This window comes from Orycteropus afer, unplaced genomic scaffold, assembly GCF_000298275.1.
Source record: "Orycteropus afer afer isolate SDZICR_OR568_19922 unplaced genomic scaffold, OryAfe1.0 scaffold00081, whole genome shotgun sequence".
Lineage (NCBI taxonomy): Eukaryota > Metazoa > Chordata > Mammalia > Tubulidentata > Orycteropodidae > Orycteropus > Orycteropus afer.
In genome coordinates this window covers 1,697,482-1,703,774 of record NW_006921668.1, presented here as the reverse complement: position 1 = coordinate 1,703,774, position 6,293 = coordinate 1,697,482, and the positions used below count along the sequence as shown (strand labels likewise).

The window sequence follows — 6,293 nt, the reverse complement described above, 5'->3', positions numbered from 1 at the left end:
GCGTATGGATATTATCTTATCATTGACAACATTGTACTTCAGGAGAGATCTTGAAACGTCCTTTGTGATGATGAATGCCACACCATTTCTCGTCAAACTATCATAATACATACATAGAGATAGCTCTGTCAAACCTATATATATTTGTGGGTATAGTCCCAAATGCCTTCACACCCCTGTTTAGCTTGAGTGTCTCTCTATGAGTTAACTCCTAAATTATTGCAGGATTGTGTGTGTAATACTGTTCACCTTTGTTATCCTTAACTGCTTTGCTCTTCCCTATCTCTCCCAGTGCTTTGATAATTTCGTGTGAATCTCCCATTTATTGTATATTGCCTTCCCATTTACCCAAATTAATATGTGTCTACACTCCAGTCATAACCAAAAACCTTGAGGGAATGAATCCCTTGGTATGGAAGCTCAGGACCATAGTCTTAGGTGACACAATGGTCAACAAGAATAACATAGTTCACAAAGACAATGTTCTATTATCATACCTTGGTGAGTAGCAAATGGATTCCTAAAAGCTTCTGAGTGGCCAGCTAAGGTGCAATAATTGGACTCTTCCCATCCAGAGCAAGAAGAGGGAAGAAAATCAAAGCCTCAAGAAACAGTTAATACAAAGGACTAATGGAGCATGTCTACCCCAACCTCCACAACTCTGAGACAAGAACTGGATGGTGTCCTGCTACCATTGATGGTTTCTCTGAAAGGTATTACATTACAGTATAAGGTCTGAGATAGAATGGAGGAAAATGTGGAACGAAATGCAAAATCATATAAAAGACCAGGCTTAATGATCTGATGAAGACTAATGTAACCACTGAGACTATGGCCCTTAGACACCCTTGAAACTAGGAACTGAACTGAACTCCCATGATTCAACTGGCAGCCAAATAATAGATTGACTTATAAGGTGAACAGTAATATCAGGAGGGTATGCATTCATTAAAACAATCAAGCATATGAGATCAAAAGGACAACATTTACCCAGGGATGTTGTTGTTGTTGTTGTTATGTGCCATCGAGTCGGACCCAACTCATAGCGACCCCTCCTTGGGTTTCCGAGGCGGTATCACTATGGAAGTAGATTGCCCAACCTTCCTTCCAAGGAGTGGCTGGTGGGTTTGAACCGCCAGCCTTCTGGTTAGCAGTCAAGTGCCGTAGGCTAGGAAATTGGGAGAGGGAATTGAAGAATTCAAGGAAGGGCTGGGCATAGGGAGGAAGTGGGAAAAATGCTGTTATAATGTGGGGATAGGAGTGAAAGTCACAAAATAGAACACACATGGATTATTCAATGGAAAACCAATTTTCTCTATAAACTTTGAAAATAAATAAATTGTGGCTCAGTCAAATCTTGTCTGGAAAAAAAAACTGTTAAGTGAAAATCTAGTCTGTTATTTGATGAGTTTTCTGCATCCTCAGAGACAAAAAAAAAAAAAAAGAAGAAGAAGAATGATTCAGTACTTTAAAAGATATCACTCTAAAGTGTTAAAGATTTTTTGCCTTGGTCATTATTGCTCTTTGCTAATATTTCATCCTGTTCTTAAGTCAGTTATTGTTAGCTGCCATCATGTCAGCACTTGATCCATGGCAACTTTATGCACAATGGAACAAAATCTTTCCCAGTCCTACATCCTGTCTTAGTCTGGAAATTTCACTGAAACCTGTTCAGCATCACTGCATTGCATGAGATGATTTGTCTGAGAATCGAACATGTGTCTCCTGCATGGAGAGAAGTAAACCACTGGACCACCATGGCTCCCCTTCTTGTACCACAGAATCAGTAAATAAGGAATATGATTTTTAAATGGCAAGTTGTAATGAATCTTTAATTTTTAAATAAAACATTATAATCCTTAAAGTTAAACATACAAGTCAAGATTTGGCATCTACCCAAATAGAGCCTCCTGTTTCTCAGCTTTGCTACTTAACCCTTCTCTGCAGCAGATGCAGCACAGAGTCTCTACATGGCATTAACTCAAATTGTTTGGCTATTTGCTCATCTACAAAGTGGAGACAATCTGCATGTCTCTAGAATTGCATCTGTCAGTTTGATTGGCAACAGATCACTACAGCTCTATGTAGAAAACCAAAAAAAAAAAAAAAAAAGGAAATCCAAACCCACTGCCCACAGCTATCAAGTTGATTCTGACTCATAGTGTCACCCATTGAGTTTATGAGGTGGTAAATCTTCAGTGTAATAGATTGCCCAGTCTTCCTTCTGCAGAGTGGCTGGTGGGATTGAACTTCCAACCTTCTGGTAAGCAGTTAATTGCCTTAGGCACTGTGCCACCAGAGCTCCTAGTATAGGAAAGAGGGGTAGAAATGTTTACCAGATTTATAACACATTCAACGATTGCAGGTAGAAGTTTCATAGTGTACTGAAGTCTTTGAAATGTACTCTAACTTTTGGCAAAACAAGATTATTTCTAAGAATACGTTTTTGAAAATACTAATTAATGGCTTAGGAATTTAGATAGTAAGGATGTTATATATACCAACACTGTCTTTTGAGTATATGTTAATTAAATATGTAGAAATTTAATTTCTCTCCTAATATATCTCTTTAAGAAAGCACTTAACAAAGTAGTTTGCATATGACCTCAAATTATAATAGAGCTGTTTCACCAGCCCTAGCTATCATAGACAGAAAAGAATAAAGAAAGTAAAAAAAGAAGTACTTTTTTTTTTTTCTTCCCACTCAGCCTCATATTCATACTTGATGAGAGGGCCAAAAAGACCAGTGATGTATTAATTGCAGCAGGGCTAAGGAATAGACTTTCCTTTGGCAGGTTATTAACCAGTTAGTACTCCAAGGAGTAGCTCCTCCCCTTCATTTTGCTCTTAAAAATATATCGTTGACCCTTTCCTCCTCCAGGCTGAACAAGAGAGAGACAAAGCAGTGGTCTTGGCCTTCTGTCATTGGATCCACCCCTTCTCACAGCAGAAGTGACCAATGTCCATGCAGGGAATATAATTTCAAATAGGGCACAGAAAGTCTAGAGATCAGGACTCTGGCAGTTGAAAGACTGTTGGAGACTCTCATTACACAGGTTACACCCCTGGTAAACACCAATAGTAAGGGGCCCTCTAATAAGAAGTGGAGTCACGCTAAGAAAGCCCATTTTAGCTGCATCTATTGAACAAGCAACTGAGAATTTCTTGGAGAAAATTGCAAATGAGAGTCAGTTTCTCCATGAAGAGCTCATCACTGCTGTAGAGGTTCATAAACAAAGTGACTTGATTTAGAGTGCAACTGGGGAGTCTGCAGATGATCCCTGCTATTCTGTAAAGCATAGCCACTTGGTCTCAGCAGCTGAAGTTTCACTCTCTGCTGTTACGGGGACACTGATTTTGGCTGACATGGTGGATGTCTACAAATTACTTGCTCAGCTGAAAGGTGTGGAAGATGGTATCTTGAAACTAAGGAATGCTGGCACTGATCAAGACTTAAGTATATATTATAAGCCTCAGAAATCTGAAGTAAATACATGAGCATTATGGCAGCTAATAGACAACAGGAACTTGAGGTGTGAGCCATCTGATTAGATGGCTGCAGCCAGAGAAATCCTTCAGAAAAATGTTCTGATACTCTATAGTGCATCCCAGGCATACCTAGAGCACCTGATGCCGCAGCCTATAAGGTCAATCTAAAACTCACTGCCAAACTCACTGCCATCAAATCAGTTCCAACTCATAGTGACGTCCATTGGATTTCCAAGGCAGTAAATCTTTACCGAAGTAGATTGCCTCATCTTCCTTCTATGGAGTGACTGATGGGTTTGAACAGCCAATCTTCTAGTTAGCAGTCAAATGCCTTAGGCACTGCACCACCAGAGCTCTTGGTAGTCAATATAGACCTAAAATACAAGTAGCTGCAGCAGGCAGTCATAGGCATTTCCAATGCTGCCCAGGCCATCACATCAGACAATGATTCCCAGTACCAGGGCAGTGGTGGAGAACTGGCTTATGTGCTCAATAGCTTTGACAAACAAATCGTAGTGTACCCCTTGAGCTTCAGTGAGAAACACTTCTGGTCTTCCCTTGAGGAATGCCTGGAGAGCATCATTAGTTGAGCTGCCCTGATGGCAGATTCACCCTGCTCACATGATGATCCGTGCAAGAATTGTGGCAAAGTGTAATACAGACCCCCAGGCCCTGCAGCAGCTGCTCTTTGAACACATGGACAACACTGGACCATAAATAAAGAAATTATGTTCTCAGTTATGCAAAATAAAATGACCAAGAAGACCAGAAACTTAAGTAAACAACTCCACAAAACGTGTCATGGACCACATTTCGGATTCTTTCCTGGAAAGCAATGTTCCAATTTTAGTGTTGATCAATGCTGCAAAGAATGTGAATGAAAAAGAAAAGAAGTTAAGGAGAATGCCCAAGTTTTCCATGAGCGTGCCAACAAATTGAGGTTGCCAATCTGGCCTGTCCCATATTAAACAGTGAAGAAGGTGTGAAGTTTGTTTGAATGTCCACAAGCCAATTTGAAGCCCTGTGTCCTCAGGTTATCAATGTTGCACTGGCACTAACAGCAAAACCACAGAGTAAACTGGCCCAAGAGAACATGGATCTTTTCAAAAAACAGTGGGCAAAATATTCACAGATGTTGTAGATGACATTACTTCCACTGATGAATTCTTGGTTGTCTCAGAGAATCATATTTTGGAATATGTGAACAAAAGCATCTTTGCTCTGCAAGAGAAAGATGTTGATGGACTATAGTGCACAGCAGTGCAATTCAAGGCCGAGCAACCCAGGTCATTCTCATGGTCATCTCAGAGAGGGATATCTATGAACAAGAGGTCTACACAGAAAAGGTGCTGAAGGCCACCAAGCTGCTTTCCAACACAGTCATGACACATGTCATGGAGTAAATGGAATCATCCATGGAAGCCCTCCACACAGACTATGCCCACCCCACAGATGAGAGTGAGTTTATTGATGCCTCCTACCCGGTGTACAATGGCATCTGCAACATTAGAAAAGCAGTATTGATAAGAAGGACCCCTGAGGAGTTGCATGACTCTGATTCTGAGATGGAAAATTTTGATGTCAGAAGTAGATCAAGTGTCCAGACAGAAGATGGTCAGCTGATCATTGACCAAAATACCAGGGCTACCATGGCTCAGCTTCCCCAGGAGCAGAAAGTAAAGATTGTGGAAAAATGGCCAGTTACCAGAAAGAAAAGAGCAAACTGGATGCCAAAGTATCCAAATGGAATATCATTGCGCTGGCCAAGTATATGTACATAACTATAATAGAAATAACTGATTTTTCCTGAGTTAAAGGACCACTAAAATACCTCAGATGTGATCAGTGCCACCAAGAAAATTGCTGAGGCAGATTCCAGGTTAAGTAGGCTTGGCCATATCGTCACAGACAATTGACCAGACTTGGCCTGCAACAGAACCTGCTGGCCTACCTGCAGCTCATTGCTCTCTACTGCCAGCTGCTCAATATGTGCAGCAAAATCAAGGCCAAGGTGCAGAACCACAGTGGAGAACTTGTTCTATTGGGGGTGGACAGAACCATGTCACTGATCCAGGCAGCCATAACTGGATGAATGCTGCAGTGCAGGTGGGAAAAGCATCCTACACAGCTTCCATCAAATACCAGAAGTTCAGGTCATGGCTTCCCTCAACCTTCCTGCTGTGTCATGGAAGATGAAGGCATGTGAGAAAAAGTCCTTGGTGAAGAGAGATAAATAGAGTGAGATACAGACCAAGATCAAACTGGCATCTCAAAAGAACATGAATTCCATGCAGGCCTTCAGTGAATTCAAAGCTATGGCAGCATCTAAGTCTTCCTAATCACCTGCCTTACCTGTCAAAACTCCAAAATATCAGTCACTATTCTTCACTCAAACGTATTTTTTGACTCATGTTAGATTACACAGGGGTACAGGCAAATATTAATACTAGTGAGATGGTGAGTTTTGCGAGAACATTTTTGTGCTCGAGTCTGTCAAAAATGCTTTTAGAATTCAGGAGCATGTTTCTATCTACATTTTTCATAAGCATAAATAAAAATAAGAATTCCATAACCAAAAAGAATCCCATAATTAACTTGTTAGTAATCCTGTTGGTCATGTCGTGATGCCTATTCTCACTGGTGACACTCTGGGTTTGAGGGAAGAGGATCCAAGTTCAGGACAGGGTGCTTCCATGAGTCCCAGGCTCAGGCAGTTGCCTGGTATTAAATGACCAAATATTATCCATGGTAAGCAAGCAGGTGTGTCTTAGGAAGCAGTCCCTGGAAAAGGAACATTCCCAGAA

At 41.0% G+C, this 6,293-nt stretch overlaps 1 pseudogene; it reads left to right on the top strand.

The window, feature by feature from the left end:
- The first annotated feature begins 637 nt into the window (after positions 1 to 637).
- On the top strand, positions 638 to 5,828 carry LOC103197606 (annotated as a pseudogene).
- Positions 5,829 to 6,293: the final 465 nt, after the last annotated feature.